Consider the following 21,335-nt stretch of genomic DNA (forward strand, 5'->3'; position numbering starts at 1 on the left):
ATGTTACCACCAAAAAAATAAGAAAAGAAGAAAAGCCTGTTCTTATTTGGGATTATTCATAACGCTGCTCCAAAAGAAGTCCTAAACAGGTTAAAAAAAACCCCAAAAAATAAGAGCCTGTTCCTATTTGGGATTATTCACAAAGCTGCTCCTAAAGAAGTCCCAAACAGGTTAGAAAACCACAAAAAAAGCCCCCAGAAAGAAAAGCCTGTCCTTATTTGGGATTATTCATAAAGCTGCTCCTAAAGAGTCACAAACAAGTTAAAAAAAACACCAAAAAAGAAAGAAAAAAAAAAAAAAAGAAAAAAAAAAAAGAAAAGCCTGTGATTATTCACAAAACTGTTCCTAAAGAAGTCCCAAACAGGTTAAAAAAACACAGGAAAAAAAGAAAAAATAGGATCCTGCTCCTACTTGGGATTATTCATAAAGCTGCTCCTAAAGAAATCCCAAATAAGTTAAAAAACCCCAAAAAAGAAGACCCTGTTCCTATTTGGGATTATTCACAAAACTGCTCCTAAGAAGTCCCAAACAGGATAAAAAACATGAAAAAACCCCAAGAAAAGAAGAGCATGTTCTTATTTGGGATTATTCACAAAACTGCTCCTAAAGAAATTCCAAACAGGTTTAAAAAACATGAAAAAACACCCAAAAAAGAAGAGCATGTTCTTATTTGGGATTATTCATAAATAATAAATATTGCTACTAGAGAAGTCCCAAACAAGTTAAAAAACAAACAAAAAAAATCAAAAAAGCAGATCCTGTTCATATTTGGGATTATTCACAAAACTGCTCCTAAAGAAATCCCAAACAGGTTAAAAAACCACAGGAAAAAAAAAAAGAAAAAATAAGAGCCTGTTCTTATTTGGGATTATCCCCAACACTGCTCCTAAAGAAGTCCCAAACAGGTTAAAGAATCACAAAAAAAAATCCCAAAAAAATAAGAGCCTGTTCTTATTTGGGTTTCACAAAGAAGTTGTCTGGAACTAAAGAAGTTCCAAACAGGTTAAAAACCACCAAAAAAAAAAAAAACACCCCAAAAAAAGGAGCATGTTCTTATTTGGGATTTTTCACAAAGCTGCTCCTAAAGAAGTCCCAAACAGGTTAAAGAATCACGAAAAAAAATCTCAAAAAAATAAGAGCCTGTTCTTATTTGGGATTATCCCCAACACTGCTCCTAAAGAAGTCCCAAACAGGTTAAAGAATCACAAAAAAAAAAAAAATCCCAAAAAAATAAGAGCCTGTTCTTATTTGGGATTTTTCACAAAGCTGCTCCTAAAGAAGTCCCAAACAGGTTAAAGAATCACAAAAAATCCCAAAAAAATAAGAGCCTGTTCTTATTTGAGTTTCACAAAGAAGTTGTCTGGAACTAAAGAAGTCCCAAACAGGTTAAAAACCACCAAAAAAAAAACCCAAAAAAAGGAGCATGTTCTTATTTGGGATTTTTCACAAAGCTGCTCCTAAAGAAGTCCCAAACAGGTTAAAGAATCACAAAAAAAAATCCCAAAAAAATAAGAGCCTGTTCTTATTTGGGTTTCACAAAGAAGTTGTCTGGAACTAAAGAAGTCCCAAACAGGTTAAAAACCACCAAAAAAAAAACCCAAAAAAAGGAGCATGTTCTTATTTGGGATTATTCACAAAACTGCTCCTAAAGAAATCCCAAACAGGTTAAAAAACCACAGGAAAAAAAAAAAGAAAAAATAAGAGCCTGTTCTTATTTGGGATTATCCCCAACACTGCTCCTAAAGAAGTCCCAAACAGGTTAAAGAATCACAAAAAAAAATCCCAAAAAAATAAGAGCCTGTTCTTATTTGGGTTTCACAAAGAAGTTGTCTGGAACTAAAGAAGTTCCAAACAGGTTAAAAACCACCAAAAAAAAAAAAAAAAAAAAACCAAAAAAAGGAGCATGTTCTTATTTGGGATTTTTCACAAAGCTGCTCCTAAAGAAGTCCCAAACAGGTTAAAGAATCACAAAAAAAAAATCTCAAAAAAATAAGAGCCTGTTCTTATTTGGGTTTCACAAAGAAGTTGTCTGGAACTAAAGAAGTTCCAAACAGGTTAAAAACCACCAAAAAAAAAAAAAACCCCAAAAAAAGGAGCATGTTCTTATTTGGGATTATTCACAAAGCTGCTCCTAAAGAAGTCCCAAACAGGTTAAAAAAAAACCAGAAAAAAAACCAAAAAGAAGAGCCTGCTCTTATTTGGGTTTATTCATAAAGCTGCTCCTAAAGAAGTCCCAAACAGGTTAGAAAACCACAAAAAAAAATCCCAAAAAAAAGGAGCATGTTCTTATTTGGGATTTTTCACAAAGCTGCTCCTAAAGAAGTCCCAAACAGGTTAAAAACCCTCATGGAAAAAAACCCCTCTGAGCTGGAAGGGAATCAATGCAGCTGAAAATTTGCACTTCCATCTGCAGAAAGATTTATGGGGGGGAAATGAGGCAGCGCCTGGGAGGTGCCAAGAAGATTCCTCATTTTGGAGCTACCTGTGTGTGTTTGGGGCCTGGCTCTGAAACACAGAGCAGCCTTGTGTTATCCCACATCCTCTCCTTGTCCTGAGAGCTGCAAACCACGCCAGGGGTACCTGTGACCTCTCTGAAAGCAAAATGGGATAAAAATCCCATTAATCCACACTTGGAATAACTCATAAGCGAGCCCTGAGTTACCCTCACAGCTTCTCTTTGCATTCAGCAAACAGGGATTTGCAGATATTTAAGTTTTTAAGGGTCATTTTACCAGAAAAAAACCCCAATTTTCTGGGTTATTTAGATACCTTGAAATGTCATTACGGTGTTCACACTTTCCGATTAACCCGATGAAATTAACCCAGTGCCTGCTCTTTATTTTTCTTCACCAACTGAACAAGTTTAGGAAGAGACAGAGCCTCTAAATTCTGGGAACTCGGAAAACCTTGCCAGGATTACTCATCTAGAGAGTGAAAAGATTTAAGTTCAGGTCCTGGGCCCTGACCAAGGGTTGTGGCCACCACCTTCACCCAGGCCCCAGAGGAGCTGAACCCTGAGTGCTGCCAGCATCAAAATGTTCAATTTTCTCTGCCAACTTTAGGGGAGTTTCAAGGGTTTTTCAGGTCTCCAATATTCAGGCAAATAAAGACAAGGATTTCAGGAGCAGTTGGGTAAATTGGATGTTCCCAAATCCCTGCATTTAAACCTGTAAAATCATCAGAAATGTGGGGTTTTGGTCCCACAGCTTCTCCACAACATTTGGGGTGTTCTCCATCTCCTCCACCCAAACTGCTGGGAGGGAGAAGCAAACCTTAATTAAACCTTAATTAAACCCAAATTTAATGTACAAAACCCCCTAAAAATCCCTAAAAATTTCAGCTGAGAGTATTCCCCACTGGATATTCCCAAGGAACAGCTCTCCTGATTTAGGTGCTTTCACCAAAACCCTCCAAGGCTTTATCTGGAATAAAGATAAAACCTCCAAGACTTTATCTGGAATAAAAATCTGGATAAAACCTCCAAGGTTTTATCTGGAATAAATATCTGGATAAAACCTCCAAGGCTTTATCTGGAATAAAGATCTGGATAAAACCTCCAAGGATTTATGTGGAATAAAGATCTAGATAAAGTCTCCAAGGCTTTATCTAGAATAAAAATTGGGATAAAACCTCCAAGGCTTTATCTGGAATAAAGATAAAACCTCCAAGGCTTTATCTGGAATAAAAATCTGGATAAAACCTCCAAGGCTTTATCTGGAATAAAGATAAAACCTCCAAGGCTTTATCTGGAATAAAAATCTGGATAAAACCTCCAAGGCTTTATCTGGAACAAAGATCTAGATAAAGTCTCCAAGGCTTTATCTGGAATCACCATCCTCGTTTAACTCCCGGTGTAGAATCAACTGAGCCAATCAAAGTCTAACGGAAAGGAGGGAAAAAAATTCAGGATATTTTTACCTTTGGAGACTTCTGCTTGCTGACCATGCAGGCAGGAGCACTGAGAGGCTGCCATGGTGCTTTTTTGGGAATGTTAACACCACGCTGCTCGAGGGCTAATGAAGGAAGACAAACATCACTGGATTTGCTACAAACTCAATAAAACAGCACCAACAAGTAGAAAAAAAACCAAAAAAACCACACGCTTATAAAATCAACATTTTGATAATTCTAGAGATTTCAAAAGGTTTTCCAGCTGGTCTTACCTGCTCTTTTCCTGTTCCAGGTGTCCAGAGCAAAGAGTGCTGAGGATTTTTGGTCGCTCCTCGCGCCGGTGTGTGCAAGACCCAAGGAAAGCTAGGAGGTTGTACAGTTATCTCCCTTGGTGTAATTCTAAACTATACAACCTACTACCTCAACCTGGATGCATGCAGTCAAAAATTCATAACCTCAGGGGCTTCTAATTACACACAAAAAATTAAAAAAAAAAAAAAAAAGGCCTCCAAATCCTCAGTGGTTTTAATTTAGAGGGGGAAAAGACACCATGCCCAAATTCAGCTCCCCACAATGGAAATGGGATAAGACACGACAAGCCAGGGTTATTCCTGCTGGATTTGGGTAAGATCAGGGAGGTTTTCACACGAGATGGAATTTTTTTCCCTGGCCAAAATAATGGTGTTCCCCTTCCAGAGCAGACTCAGAGCACACACAGACATATTTATTTCTTAGAAAGCATTTAAAGAAGGCTTAGGGTGAAATTTGTCTTTTCCTTTCTGAGCACACCACGCTGACCTCGACCTTGGCTCCTGGATGTCTGAAGGATGTGCAGGAATGGGGTTGGGAGGGAATTGAAGAAGGGGCACAAATCCTGAGCTGAATTTAACCCTTGCACCAAAGGGTCCAAATGAGCCATTCTGGGAAATCACCTCAGCAGGCAGCCACCTTCCCTTCACAAGCCACATATTTTAACTTGGATTAATATAATATAATTACATTTACATTAATTAATGTAATGTATTAACTCCCAGCCAAACAAGCAGGACGTTATCCTTGTGATTCACCCAGCACCCACCAAGGTAGCACTTGAAGCAGCAGACTTCCTGGTTTTCATTATTTTTAATTTTTTATTTTTATTTTTAATTTTTATTTTATTTTATTTAATTATTATTATTACTATTACTATTCTTTTTTTTTTACTGGTTTTATTGTTATTATCATCCCCAAATGTGCTGGAGCTGCCCCTCAGGTGAATCCAGCCCCCGGCACAGGAAGGAAATTCCAAAGGAATCAAACCTCAGGGATGAACATTGAGCTCTGCTGAATTCCCAGGATAAAGCAGAATTCCTGATCATGGAAAAGACACTGTCCTGCCTTTACACCCCAATCTGAATTCAGCCTGCAACAGCAGGAGAACACGTTGGAAAAAAATGCAAAATAATCTTTCTGTTGATGTCTGAGCGCCCATGGTGTTGATGGTATCTCAATTTCTCGTGATTCCATATTTAGTAAAGTTTACTTTGACCAAAGAGTGGAAATGCAGCATTTCTGAGCTAGCAGCAGAGAGCACAGGCACTGTTAACTGTTTGGTCAGCTGGAGCAGTGACCAAAGCACAGCTCTGGATACGGAGCTGGATAAAGCCCCATTATTGTGCCATGACTTGTGTGATTATTTGTGTCATTATTTATTTGTGCCATTATTTGTGTTATTATTTGTGCCAGTATTTATTTGTGCCATTATTTGTGCCAGTGTTTGTGCCACTATTTGTGCCATTACTTGTGCCATTACTTATTTGTGCCATTATTTGTGCCATTGTTTGTGCCACTATTTGTGCCATTATTTGTGCCATTACTTATTTGTGCCATTATTTGTGCCATTGTTTGTGCCATTATTTATTTGTGCCATAATTTGTGCCATTATTTTTGCCATTACTTGTGCTATTATTTGTGCCATTGTTTGTGCCATTATTTGTGCCATTACTTGTGCCATTATTTATTTGTGCCATTATTGGTGCCATTATTTATTTGTGCCATTATTGGTGCCATTATTTATTTGTGCCATTGTTTGTGCCAATATTTCTGCCATTATTTCTGCCATTATTTACTTGTGCCATTATTTCTGCCATTGTTTGTGCCCTTATTTGTTTGTGCCACTATTTGTACCATTATTTGTGCCATACCTTGTGCCATTATTTATTTGTGCCATTATTTCTGCCATTATTGTGCCATTACTTGTGCCATTATTTCTGCCATTATTTGTGCCATTATTTGTGCCAGTTTGTGCCATTATTTCTGCCATTATTTATTTGCACCATTATTTGTGCCATTGTTTGTGCCATTATTTATTTGTGCCATTATTTCTGCCATTATTGTGCCATTACTTGTGCCATTATTTCTGCCATTATTTGTGCCAGTTTGTGCCATTATTTGTGCCATTACTTATTTGTGCCATTATTTGCGCCATTGTTTGTGCCATTATTTATTTGTGCCATAATTTGTGCCATTGTGCCATTATTTTTGCCATTACTTGTGCTATTATTTGTGCCATTGTTTGTGCCATTATTTGTGCCATTATTTATTTGTGCCATTATTTATTTGTGCCATTATTGGTGCCATTATTTATTTGTGCCATTGTTTGTGCCAATATTTCTGCCATTATTTCTGCCATTATTTACCTGTGCCATTATTTCTGCCATTGTTTGTGCCCTTATTTGTTTGTGCCACTATTTGTACCATTATTTGTGCCATACGTTGTGCCATTATTTATTTGTGCCATTATTTCTGCCATTATTTGTGCCATTATTTCTGCCATTATTGTGCCATTACTTGTGCCATTATTTCTGCCATTATTTGTGCCATTATTTGTGCCAGTTTGTGCCATTATTTCTGCCATTATTTATTTGCACCATTATTTGTGTCATTGTTTTGTGCCATTATTTATTTGTGCCGTTATTTGTACCATTATTGTGCCATTACTTGTACCATTATTTCTGCCATTATTTATTTCGGCCATTATTTGTGCCATTATTTATTTGTGCCATTATTTATTTGTGCCATTATTTATTTCTGCCATTATTTGTGCCATTATTTATTTCTGCCATTATTTATTTCTGCCATTATTTGTGCCATTATTTATTTGTGCCATTATTTATTTCTGCCATTATTTGTGCCATTATTTATTTCTGCCATTATTTATTTCTGCCATTATTTGTGCCATTATTTATTTGTGCCGTTATTTGTGCCATTATTTGTGCCATTACTTGTGCCATTATTTCTGCCATTATTTGTGCCAGTTTGTGCCATTATTTGTGCCATTGTACCATTATTTCTGCCATTATTTATTTGTGCCATTGTACCATTATTTCTGCCCATTATTTATTTCTGCCATTATTTATTTCTGCCATTATTTGTGCCATTATTTATTTGTGCCATTATTTATTTGTGCCATTATTTCTGCCATTATTTATTTGCACCATTATTTGTGCCATTGTTTGTGCCATTATTTATTTGTGCCGTTATTTGTGCCATTATTTGTGCCATTGTACCATTATTTCTGCCCATTATTTATTTCTGCCCATTATTTATTTGTGCCATTATTTGTGCCATTATTTATTTCTGCCATTATTTATTTCGGCCATTATTTGTGCCATTATTTATTTGTGCCATTATTTATTTGTGCCATTATTTCTGCCATTATTTCTGCCATTTTTTGTGTCCCTTCGTGTCCCCTGTCCATGCCAGGCCAGGGCAGGAGCAGAGCAGAGCCAGGCCCAGCCCTTGTGACCCCTCCCCGTGGTGGCACCGTGCTCCCTGTTTGTTTTCTGGCGATTTTTGTCAATTATGTCTTTACCCAATTAGCACAATCATACCTAATTACACAATTAGGGCGGATCTGTAATTTAATGACAATGCTGTGATATTTTATCGATGTCAGGGAGCTCCTGTTGAACACGTGGAGCTCTGTGCTCCCAAACCACCTCGTGGGGCCCCAGAGCTTTTTGCTGGGACCCCTTTTAGGCCTCTTGCTGTTCCAGAAATGATTTCACCCTTCTGGGGACAAAAGGGAATCTCTGGCCCAGCCCAGCCCAGCCTTATTCTAAAGCTCCAGTGTAATTAAAAAATTCTGTCTTTTCTCTGCCTGTAACTCCGGATTCCTGAAGGAAACGTGACTCCAGCTGCTGTCCTAGCACAGAAATGCTGGGATTCACATCCAGGGATTATTTATTTCCAAAAAGAGACAGAATTCCTCTGGAGAATTCCTCTCAGGCCCTCCAGCTCTGGAGCTCCCACCTGCCCACACCACCAACCCCAGCAGACATCAGGACCAAACTTTAGTCTGAAATGCTGGGATTCACATCCAGGGATTATTTATTTCCAAAAAGAGACAGAATTCCTCTGGAGAATTCCTCTCAGGCCCTCCAGCTCTGGAGTTCCAGCTCTGAGAAGCAAACCTCTGCTTTGAAACACGCAATTTTTATGTACAAAACCCCCTAAAAATCCCTACAAAATTCAGCTGAGTGTATTCCCCACTGGATATTCCCAAGGAAGAGCTCTCCTGAGTTAGGTACTTTCACCAAAAACCTCCAAGGTTTTATCTGGAATAAATATCTGGATAAAACTTCCAAGGCTTTATCTGGAATAAAGATCTGGATAAAACCTCCAAGGCTTTATCTGGAATAAAGATCTGGATAAAACCTCCAAGGCTTTATCTGGAATAAAGATCTGGATAAAACCTCCAAGGCTTTATCTGGAATAAAGATCTGGATAAAACCTCCAGTATTCCCCACTGGATATTCCCAAGGAACAGCTCTCCTGAGTTAGGTACTTCCACCAAATCCCTCCAAGGCTTTACCTGGAACAAATCTCTGGATAAAACCTCCAAGACTTTATCTGGAATAAAGATAAAACCTCCAAGGTTTGCCCATGCCCCACTGGATATTCCCAAGGAACAGCTCTCCTGATTTAGGTACTTTCACCAAAAACCCCCAAGGTTTTATCTGGAATAAATATCTGGATAAAACTTCCAAGGCTTTACCTGGAACAAATATCTTGATAAAACCTCCAAGGCTTTATCTGAAATAAAGATCTGGATAAAACCTCCAAGGCTTTATCTGGAATAAGGATCTGGATAAAACCTCCAAGGCTTTATCTGGAATAAAAATCTGGATAAAACCTCCAAGGCTTTATCTGGAATAAAGATCTGGATAAAACCTCCAAGGCTTTATCTGGAATAAAGATCTGGATAAAACCTCCAAGGCTTTATCTGGAATAAAGATCTGGATAAAACCTCCAAGGCTTTATCTGAAATAAAGATCTGGATAAAACCTCCAAGGCTTTATCTGGAATAAAGATCTGGATAAAACCTCCAGTATTCCCCACTGGATATTCCCAAGGAACAGCTCTCCTGAGTTAGGTACTTTCACCAAAAACCTCCAAGGTTTTATCTGGAATAAATATCTGGATAAAACCTCCAAGGCTTTACCTGGAACAAATATCTTGATAAAACCTCCAAGGCTTTATCTGGAATAAGGATCTGGATAAAAACTTCCAAGGCTTTATCTGGAATAAAGATCTGGATAAAACCTCCAAGGCTTTATCTGGAATAAAGATCTGGATAAAACCTCCAAGGCTTTACCTAGAACAAATATCTTGATAAAACCTCCAAGACTTTATCTGAAATAGAGATCTGGATAAGGCCTCCAAGGCTTTATCTGGAATAAGGATCTGGATAAAACCTCCAAGGCTTTACCTGGAACAAATATCTGGATAAAACCTCCAAGGCTTTATCTGGAATAAGGATCTGGATAAAACCTCCAAGGCTTTATCTGGAATAAAGATCTGGATAAAACCTCCAAGGCTTTATCTGGAATAAGGATCTGGATAAAACCTCCAAGGCTTTATCTGAAATAAAGATCTGGATAAAAACTCCAGTATTCCCACTGGATATTCCCAAGGAACAGCTCTCCTGAGTTAGGTACTTCCACCAAATCCCTCCAAGGCTTTACCTGGAACAAATCTCTGGACAAAACCTCCAAGACTTTATCTGGAATAAAGATAAAACCTCCAAGGTTTGCCCATGCCACCAACTCCAGCAGACACCAGGACCAAGATTTAGTCTGGACTGGGAAGTTTTCACTCCTCACTGGTTTTATTCCTGTTCCCTGAGAGAAAAATCCACAAAGCTCCTTCCCCTGCCCACATTTCCTGCTGAATTTCCCAAAAGTGAGGGAGAATCCCAACCCAGAGCTGATTTTTGGGAACTGCCTGGTTGGAATATCCCATTCCTTCCAAGCAGTGGAAAGCAGCAATTCAGTCACACAGAAAAACCGTGGATTCAGGGTGGATTCTTGGGGCTGGATTTCACCATGAACCTGCAAAAATCCAACCAGCACTCCCAGCTCAGGGAATTCCACTCCTGCAATGCTCCTGAGCAGGTGCCTGGGACCCCTCCCCTAAAAATCCTCTCCTTATTTTCCCCCTTATTCCCTCCCCTACTGATCACAAGCAAATAAACAAAAAAAGAGGGAGGAGGTGGGGGAGAAAAAGAAAATAAAAATCAGATTACTGAAATAACCAGAATACCGAAATTTATGTGCTCTTTAAGAGTTTAACCAGATTTGATTCTCTGAATAAGAGTATTTGGACGGGGTTCAAATTCCAGGGCGCACAATTCCATTCTGCTCCTCACGGATCCCATTTGCCACTGCATATGGTTATTCTAATTATTGGGTGCTCCTCTGCTGACAGGGGCTCACTGTGCTCCTCACCAGGCTGGGAAAGGAGGGAACACACAAATAAATTCCATTTTCATCCCTCAGTGGGGACCACGACAAATAAATTCATTTTTCATCCCTCAGTGGGGACCACGACAAATAAATTCCATTTTTCAGCCCTCAGTGGAGACCACGAGGAGACCTTACAGGTGTTCTCAGGCAGCCACAGGAGTGAGAAATGGTCAGGGAGGAATGGCACAGTGATATTTTGAGGGAGAAAAAAAAAAAAAAAGATTTAAGAAATATTAAAATTTAAATTAAAAAAAAAAAAAGATTTGAGCAAGCTTGGATTCCTCAGAGAGGAACTTCTGCTGCTTTCCAGTTTAACTCTGGCCAAACAAGCCCAGCAAAACCTCCCCAGATGCAGACACAGCCACACAGGAGGGTTTGGGGTTTTTTTAACCTCTAAAGCAGCAACTCTGCCCATTTCCAGACAAAGGAGCTGCACTAATGAAGGCACTGATTTTTGGAGAGGATTTTGGGACATTTTGGGGTAATTCTCACATCCAGGTGCTCTGGTTTGATTCCAGCAGTGCCTCTTGAAGTCCCCCTGCAGCCTCCAGGTGGGTGAAGGGCTCTGATCTCAGCAGTTCATATTATATATTATATATTATATATTATATATTATATATTATATATTATATATTATATATTATATATTATATATTATATATTATATATTATATATTATATATTATATGTTATATGTTATATGTTATAAATATATAACATATATATATATGTTATATATTTATGTGTTATATGTTATAATGTATTTGTTAATTAATATTAATGTTAATATTAATATATTATAATGTTATATATTATATATTATAGGTTATAATGTATTTTAATTATATATTATATATATGCTGACATGATTCCTGCTGCTCACCTCACTCCTTCAGCTTTTGTTGAAATTTTATATATTATATATAATACTTAATATATATAATATCTATTATATATTATTTACTATGTAATATGCAATATATAATGTATCATATATAATATATAATATATAATATATGTTATATGTTATATATTATATATTATATATTATATATTATATATTATATATTATATATCATATACGATATAACATATAACATATAACATATAACATATAATATATAATATATAATATATAATATATAATATATAATATATAATATATAATATATAATATATAATATAATACATATTATATAAATAATATATTATATATAATGTATAACAATATATTAAAATATATAATGAGATATAATGCATAATATCAATTATATGCCATATATAACATATAATATATTATATATAATGCATAATCATGAATTATATTCATTATTATGCAGTAATATATTGAATATAATGAATAGTAATTTTTAAAGGGGGAAATAATAATAGTTAAAAATAAAACCTTGCAAGCACAGGTTTTATTTGGTTTGTTGGATTAGCTGAGCTCAGAAAAGCTGAGCTGCTGCTGCTGCTCCTTCCATCCTCCCTGCAAGAGCTTCCCTGAGCCTGTCCCACAGAGCTGAGCCACAGCAAACCCCAAATCCACCCCAAAAAACCAGGAGCAATCAGCAAATATGTGAAATGCATGTTAAAATAAAATGTACTTTAAAACTGAACAAGAAGAGGTTTTATTGGATAAGCTGAGCTCAGAAAAGCTGAGCTGCTGCTGCTGCCAGAGGCGCCATCCTTCCATCCTTCCATCCTTCCATCCTCCCCAAGCCTTTCCCATAAAGAGTTTGGGGTTTGTGAGCCACAGCAAACCCCAAATTCACCCCAAAACACCAGGAGCAATCAGCAAATATGTGAAATGCATATTTAAATAAAACGTACTTTAAAACTGAACAAGAAGAGGTTTTATTGGATAAGCTGAGCTCAGAAAAGCTGAGCTGCTGCTGCTGCTGGAGGTGCCATCCTTCCATCCTCCCTAAGCCTTTCCCATAAAGAGTTTGGGGTTTGGGAGCCACAGCAAACCCCAAATTCACCCCAAAAAACCAGGAGCAATCAGCAAACGTGCTCAGCCTCAGAAATAACTCCCTGCTCCTCCTCCCAGCAGCTCACCCCACTTCTGCTGCCGCTTCTCTGAAGTTTCCTTTCTGAGCATCCAGCTGTGTTTAGACCAAGCCTCTCACCAAAAGGAGGTAAAAAAAAATAAATCAGATATTGATCAGCAGGTCCCAACTTATTCAGAGAGAAATTGCACTGAAGAGAAGAAAAAAATAAATCTGTTTCTTCTTTCCTCTTTTTTATGATTCAAGCATTGATTTCCTAATTTAAAAAAAAAAATTCCAAACCAAATGGTGGGGCCTCATTTTGGGACGTATCTGACCCAATTCCCCTGCCAGGGGTTGTTGGCTCTCTCCAAGCAAAGTCACCTGAAGTGCCAGAACATCCTTGACCAATCCAGAGCATTCTTGAACATTCTAGAACATCCTTGACCAATCCAGAACATCGTTGACCAATCCAGAACATCCTTGAACAATCCAGAACATCCTTGACCAATCCAGAACATCCTTGACCAATCCAGAACATCCTTGACCAATCCAGAGCATTCTTGAACATTCTAGAACATCCTTGACCAACCCAGAACATCCTTGACCAATCCAGAGCATTCTTGAACTATCCAGAACATCCTTGACCAATCCAGAACATCATTGACTAATCCAGAACATCCTTGAACATTCTAGAACATCATTGACCAACCCAGAACATCCTTGAACATTCTAGAACATCCTTCACCAATCCAGAACATCCTGGAACAATTCCAGAACATTCTTGACCAATTCCAGGCTTTTCTCTCTGGCTTCACAGAGGACAGACCACCCGACAGAAATCTGGATTTTATTGGGTTTTACTCACAGAGGAGAGACCACCCGACAGAAATCTGGATTTTATTGGGTTTTACCAGCTCATTTCTCCTTGGAGCTCAGACTAAACAAGCCCAGAGGAACCCAAGGTGATGAACACCCACAGCATTTTAAAAACCAACCCCAAAGCAGCCCAGATTTTTCACAGATTTTCTGGAAAAATCAGTTTTTGCTGTCCCAATCTCCTCCTGCTCCTACGGTGAGCTCCTGCTCATCCCACCATGGATGGAGCAACCTCAAATCCCAAAGGAGAGCTCGGCTCCAGGTGCCTGTTCTGGGTAAAATCTGCTGGAAACGACCCATCAGCTTTTATTCCTTGATTTCCCATCCCAACATTTGGGGAATATTCAGCACCAGCTTTTATACCCAACTTTGCATCACACAGGGCACCAAAATGCAATTTTTTCCCTTTTTTTTTAATCCTAGTTTCAGCTCACAGAGAGAAGGAAGAGCGGTTGGACTTCCCTGACTTCCTTTCAACATAAACTTCTATAATAAATAGAAAACACATAGAAAACCCTGGAAATTCAGCAAAGAGTGGAAAAAAAAAATCCCTTTTTTTTGGCCTACAGCAGCGTATGTCAAAGCAGCCAAGTTCAAACCAGAGAAATTTAAAAGTGGAAATGCAGAGCAAATCTTTGGTGGAATTAACACTGAGAGCAGCTGGAAAGAAAGAGTCAGACTTTATTTTGAGTTCACAGCCTAATTATTTTCATATAGAATCTGTACATCGGGGTTTAAAAAAATGACAAAAATAATTCTTCCACTCTCCCAACTTTAAAGTTTTTTTAACTTTTCCACAGCAGCCTTTGCACTGCCTGATCCCATGCGGGTTTTTTCTGTCCTATCCTTTCTTTTGGATTTTCCAGCATGATTCTTTTCTCTTAAAAACTATTTGAAAAGACACAAACACCATGAAATTGGGAGGAATGGGGTTCTGTAATAAACTGATTTTTGAGAGAGGAGCTGGAGGCCAAGGTCAGAGAAGGGATTCCAAGTTCCTGGATATAAAGGAGGAGAAGAGATTGTTCCTCTCACAAATTCCTGGACTAAGCAAGGAAAGAATAACTCCATGTTACAAACTGAATAAATGAATTTATTTTCATCAATGAAATATTTCAAATATTAGAAATGAAATTATTTCATAAATGAAATAGAAAGAAATGAAATTATTTCATAAAATAAACGAAATTATAAATTTCATTGAAATTTACATGAAATTATTTTATCTGCTCCAGAATCAACACAAGAATGTTCCCTATCACATCCCCAGTACCAGGGCAGGCCATGGGTGGGATTGAATTTCTTCTTCCTGATGTCAAAATCAACTTTTCCCCATCCCAATTTTCCTCAGCACCAACCAAGCACAGACCCCTTTGGGCACCGAAAGCTGAGGGAGAGGTTTGCAGCTCCACTTATACATTCCTCAAAATAAAAATACCAATAAAAATAATAAATAAAAAATAAATAAAAAAAGAATGAAAATGAATAAAAATAAATAAAAATAAAAGAGGGAGGAGGGGGAAAAAGGGAGGGAAGAGTGAAGGATATTTGAAGTGCAGCAGCACCCCGGGGTGCTCTTGCCAGCCAGCCCCAGACCTATAGATACAAGCTTGTGTGGAATATGAGCACAAGTTCGGATCTACGGGTTTGTGGCAGCAGGCAGGGATTCCTGCAGCACTGACAGGCTTTGGGGTCCCTTTTAGGGGGGGATGGAAAGAGGAAAAACCTTCCTGCAAGTGGAATTTGTGAGTTTTACCCAGGAGCTTTCGTTCTCTCAAAGCCCCTCCTTGGATGTGAGGGGCAGAGTGGATTTTTGATTTTGTGCTGATATAAAGCCACAGATGCCTGCACCCCCATGGGAGCCTTAAGAAAATCGGCGAAATAAAATAAAATAAAATGTTAAAACCAAGCAAAATAAAGCTGATCTGTGGTTCTTCCTCACAAGCACTTTGCTGGACAGGATTTCTGGTGGTTGCACAGCACTGAGGTTAACAGGAATTGAATCAGCAAGCAGCATTGGAGGTGTATCACTAAAACAGGGTGGGAAATGATCCAACAGCAAAATTTTGGGACGCAAACAGAATTCCAACACTCAGCCATCCCCCCCACCCTGCAAAAAGTTGTTTCCATTCTGGCAGCCTGGTTAAACAAGTGCCTGGGAGTTGTTTTAACTTTCAGAGAAGTCATTCCTGGGCTGGGGTTCTACTTTAATTCTATTTTTAAAGGCAAAAAACAAAACCCCTGTCACTCTGCTGAACAAGCTGGCAATCCCCCCTGACCTCAACCCTGCATCTCTTCCACACAGACAAATGTAAAAGTTCTTTAAGATTTTTCTAATAAAAGCAAAGTTTTGCCACCACAAGCAGGAGGGGCCCCCTCCTTCCCCTGAGGTTTCCAAGTTTGTTTTCCTGTGGAAGGAACATTTCCCATTTTATTGCTGGGGAAAAGCAGCCTGGCTGTGAGCTCCACGTGGAGCTGGTGGACAAAATCACTTGCTCAGAGTGTCACCAATTTTTCACTTCTTTTCCTTCAGGACACAAACCAGATTAATGCAAGTTAATATTATCCTCTGTAAAATCACTTGGAAAAGAATTTTGCTATTTGGATGCTGTTAGAAAATTCTCCCTCTTCTTTTTTTTTTTTTTTTTTATTTTTTTGGTGCAGGTTCTTAAAATAAATCACTTCAACCTTTAAATATGCAATTATAAAATACAATTTTTTTTCCTTCATTTGGAATCGCTGGGCGGCAAGAAACTCCTGTTATAGATGTTAAACTTTCACCATCTGCCCAAAGGTTATCTAAATTCATCCTCCAACTTCACTCACCTTAAAAGCATCCAGCTTCTCCCAAAGTTTTTCAGCAGCCAAAAAAATTCGTGCTGCAGCATCTTTGCAAATCCAGGGATGGAATTTTGGGGTGGAGAAAGCTCAGGGCCCGCAGTGGTGGAGGCCGGGGCGGGGCAGGGATTGTGCCCTCCTTGGGAACGGAGCTGCAAATGGAACACAACAAATGTTACCCAGCCAAAAATAACCCCAGCCCTCCACCACAAAGCTCATTTACTGCAGGCAACCTGAGGTTAAAATCCAGGTTGTCCAACAGGGCCTAAAGGTGCAATTTTTGGGGTCAGTTGTTGCTGGGAGCACCAGGATTTCTTCCTGGAAAAGGGAATTTTGCACTCAGCTTCATTGTGTTGTGCAAAACTGCATCAAATGTTTTCTTTATATTCAATATATTCATTTTGAACCCTAATTGTGGGGAATGAATTTGGAGAGAACTTTTAAAAGTTTAATAGAAGGTTTATATGGTATGGGTTATAGAAGGTTTGGTTTGGTATATAAGGTTTATATGGTATATGTGGTATATAAGGTTTATATGGTATATAAGGTTTGTATGGTATATAAGGTTTGTATGGTATATAAACCTTCTATACCATTATTTGTGATATACCTATTATAAGGTTTATAACAGAAGGTTTATATGGTTTTTATAGAAGGTTTCTATGGTATATGTGGTGTATAAGGTTTGTATGGTATATAAGGTTTGTATGGTATACAAACCTTCTATACCATTATTTGTGATATACCTATTATAAGGTTTAAATAGAAGTTTTATATGGTTTTTATAGAAGGTTTCTATGGTATATGTGGTGTATAAGGTTTATATGGTATATAAGGTTTGTATGGTATATAAACCTTCTATACCATTATTTGTGATATACCTATTATAAGGTTTAAATAGAAGTTTTATATGGTTTTTATAGAAGGTTTCTATGGTATATGTGGTGTATAAGGTTTATATGTATATAAGGTTTGTATGGTATACAAACCTTCTATACCATTATTTGTGATATACCTATTATAAGGTTTATAATAGAAGTTTTATATGGTTTTTATAGAAGGTTTCTATTTGTATGTAAATTTCTGAGATAAGAGATGTTGATTTGGAAATGTTATAGAATAGGAGTATAAATATATTATAAATATAGAATAGGAATATAGAATAGTCAAAAAAGAAAAAAGCTTAACCTGACGTGTAATATTCTTTACATTCAGTTATGTGTATGAAGTGAGCTAATTTGGATGGCTCTGGCAGAGAAATTTGATTTTTTTATGAGATGATCTCACTGAAATCATGATGAGGGTAAATTTTCCTCACTTTATCTATTTCCAAACCTTTTTTTTTTCCTCTTTCCCATTAATTCCTGGGCTAATTTCCTTTCCCTGGGATATGTTAAATCCATTTAAAAAACCAAGCTGTAAAATTTGGGTGGTTTTTGCACGGGATTCGTGTCCCCAGCTCTGCCCAGAGCCAGACCTTGGAGGAGCCCTGCACATGCTCCAGGAAATCTGGGATTTGTTGGGAAAACCCACCCTGTTCCTGTGCACCTCCCACTCCCCACCTGATTGGCTTTTCCAGCACAAAAAGGGAACGGGGAGAGTTGGGATCCATCAGCAGAGAAAAAAAAGGGAGAAAAAAAGGGGAAAAAGCAGCAAGAGGCATCCCTGGGAAAGCTTCAAAGAAATCGCCACCGTAAATTTGATTGTGCCCCATTGAATTCCCGAGATTTCTAGGAGAATGGGGCACAGGGATGACATTCCATGGCACCTAAATTACAAATATCCAGCAACCAACCTGCTCCTTTTGGAAAGCAAACCCATGGACAAGCTTTAAGGCAGCAGCAGCAAAGCAACACTTTTGTTTGTTGAAAAATACTGATTTTTAATTTTTTTTTTTATTTTTTTTTTTTAATGAGAGCTGCTTTTTCAATATGTATCCAATATATTCAGGGGGATTGAAAGGCAGCCATGGATTTGCCAAGATGTGGGGTTGGGAACGTTTCCCCCCATGGATTGATCCCAGAGCTATTGCACCTTGTGCAAACCTGATGAACACACACACAGTGGCAGAAAATCCATCAGAGGCAAACAAATCAATCAGCACCAGCCTGAATTTGCCTCGAATGCTGAGATTACAAATAAAAAGTTTCAACCTGCACCTTAAGGGATTTTTATTTAGGTTTCTCAGATCCTTACACTGAGCACACTTTGCTTCATTATTAATTTTACAATATCACTGATCACAGGATCAACAAGGCTCTGCTATGTGGGACAACCAAAAACACAGAATATTTTTATCAGTAACAACCCAATATAAAGCTGGTATTTTAGAGATTTATATCCAAAGGAATATAGATGGAAATATGGAGAAATAAAATCCCTAAAGATCTGACACTGAGGGTTTGGTCTGTGGGAGGTTTTCTTGCAAACCACAAAGCAGAAATGCCCTGTCCAGGGAAATCGATCACCACGGAATGCATTGTGTGCCTGAGCAAAAAGCTGCTTGCAGCCATTTCGTCCTTCTGCCCCGAAATTCAGGCAAATCAGAAACACAACTGTGAAATAATTCCCATTCTTTTCTCCCCAGTTTTAACCCAAAAGTATTTAGGCCTGTAAATATATATATATATATATTTACATATACACACACACACACTTTATCCTAGCTTCAAAAAGCAACTTTTTAAGGATTTCTGTGCTTGAAACAATTTTAAGGAATGAGAAGGGAAAGGGAGATTCTGACTGAGAATTCCAAATTACCTCAGCAGCAGCAGCAGCATTCTGCAGGGTTTCCTATGGAACGTGCGCTGCCATATTGCTAGGCCCAACTCCTCGGGAACGTATTCTGGAAGACAAAATATTTATGGATATTTTCATGGCATATTTTCAAGGAATGGATGCTGTTTTCCTACACCCAGAGGCTACAGCTTTTAGGAGCAAAAAAAAAAAAAGAACAGCCAAGCTCCTCACGAGAGGAACGCCTCCCCACCTCCCAACATCCTCACTTTTAAATTGGTTTTTTTTTTTTTTTTGGACGATTCTTTTCCCGTCTTCCACCTTGGCTCAACCCCCTCCTCCCGCATGGAAACAAAACATTCCTGGGAACACAAGCACTCCAGAAGTTCGCCAGTGCTGTTCCCACCAAATCCATTCAGGAAAAGAAAGGAGCGAGGACGAGGCGAACGCCTTCCCTGGCGGTCAGCGGCGCGCACCAACTCCTGCAAGTGATTAGCTCTCCTCTGCAGATCCTTCCTCACCCTAAAATCCCAGCTGGAGCCAAGCAGAATCGAAGAGGAGCACCGTTACCTGCTTTGGAGGAGGTTCCCCAAGCAAGCTTTTTGGAGCTTGTTGACTCTTTTAACACTGATACAAGGAATAATTATTTCTCGGTGCCGGCGCGGTTGTGAAAAGAGGAGCAGCCCCGGGTTGTGGTGGCTCCGTGGATGCTATTCTTTTTGCACCACAGCAGGATTCTTGGCTGCCAGTCCAAGCTGCTTTCACTTGCCAAGTTTTAAGATGCCGGTTTTGCCTTTCATTTTATTGTTCCTTTCGCAACGTTAAAGAGCGACTTAAAAAAAAAAAAAACTCAAAAAAAAAAACCAAACCAAAAAAAACCCAACAAACCCCATGCACAGCTGCTATGGGGAGGAGGGGGGAATTATTTGAATTTTGCACAAGAATGGAGATGAGGAAGGAGAGCTCTGTGATGCAACCACAACGACACCCGCAGAAATATTCCCAATATCGAGGGGGACGGGCCGGCTCCCGGTGCTGGCCAGAACAAAACCCAAACCCAGCCAGAGGCACGAGCAGCCACGGCAGAGGCGGAGGTTGGTTCCTCTCCCCACTCTCGGCACCAGAACCTCGATTTTTCACCCACTCCAGGCTGTTCCTCCCCACTGAGGTTTCACCCAGCGGTGCAGGGATGGTGGGATTGGGGAGCAGCCTCCTGACACAAGGATTCCCCCCTTTTTCCATGATAGTTTTCACCCATTCCCAAACATCCCAGCCTTTCTTGGATTCAATGCCACTGGGAAGAAGCTCCACGGAAAAGCCTCTTGGTCCCAACTCCCTCCAAACACATTCCTTCAGCGTAAGCCACTAAATTTAATTTATTTTTTTTAATAATTTATCAATAGATCATTTTGTAAATTTTTCCCTTTTTCCCTTTTTTTTCTTTATTACGTTTAATTTTTTTTTAATTCCTTAATTTTTAAAATTTTTTTTAATCATTATTATTTTTTAAATCCCCAACTTCACCACCATGGAGAGCTGATTTATTTCATTTTCCTTGACGTAGAAACAAAACAAAACTCCCAGGACCTGTGCCAAGGCTCGAGCGCATTTAAATGAGCAAACAGCAACAAAAAAAAGTTGTTTGTGATCCTTTTGGGCCGGAATATTAAAACCATGATGGGGGTTATGCTCTGTGCACACCATGAAGTGCAGGAAAATGGAACCCTGAGCCACCACTTGGTGCTGCAGATGTTGGAGGGACACAAAATCCAGATGTGGGCAGGGAAAATCCCCGCTCAGTTCCTCAGTTCCCTGTTGGACACAGCTCCTTTTCCCAATGCTGAGTGCCTTTATCCCAAAAAATGGGAGTTGTTCCCAGCCCTGCCACCAGCAGTTTCAGGATAATGGAGGCAGCCCCATAATTTCACATTTAAAGAGAAAATCCTGAGTCTCAAACTCCAGATGTGGGCAGGGAAAATCCCTGCTTGGTTCCTCAGTTCCCTGTTGGACACAGCTCCTTTTCCCAGTGGATTTATCCCAAAAACGGGAGCTGTTCCCAGCCCTGCCAGCAGCTGCTGGGTGTGCAGGAAATGATGGAGGCACCTCCATAATTTCACATTTAAAGGGAAAACCCAGCCTGAGTCCCAAACTCCAGATGTGGGCAGGGAAAATCCCCGCTCAATTCCTCAGTTCCCTGTTGGACACAGCTCCC

The 21,335-nt window shown here is 38.9% G+C and overlaps 1 long non-coding RNA gene across 1 annotated transcript in view; it reads right to left on the minus strand.

The window, feature by feature from the left end:
• Positions 1-3,917: 3,917 nt before the first annotated feature.
• LOC135457434 (uncharacterized) overlaps positions 3,918-21,335 on the minus strand; it is an 80,573-nt gene continuing 63,155 nt past the window's right edge. The window contains exons 6-8 of the long non-coding RNA XR_010442731.1: positions 19,148-19,232; positions 16,376-16,539; positions 3,918-4,013 (exon numbers count right to left, since the gene is read on the minus strand). This is a non-coding gene — a long non-coding RNA (uncharacterized LOC135457434). The remainder of the gene's footprint in view (positions 4,014-16,375; positions 16,540-19,147; positions 19,233-21,335) is intronic.

The sequence above is a fragment of the Zonotrichia leucophrys genome, chromosome 24 (assembly GCF_028769735.1).
Source record: "Zonotrichia leucophrys gambelii isolate GWCS_2022_RI chromosome 24, RI_Zleu_2.0, whole genome shotgun sequence".
NCBI classification, from domain to species: domain Eukaryota; kingdom Metazoa; phylum Chordata; class Aves; order Passeriformes; family Passerellidae; genus Zonotrichia; species Zonotrichia leucophrys.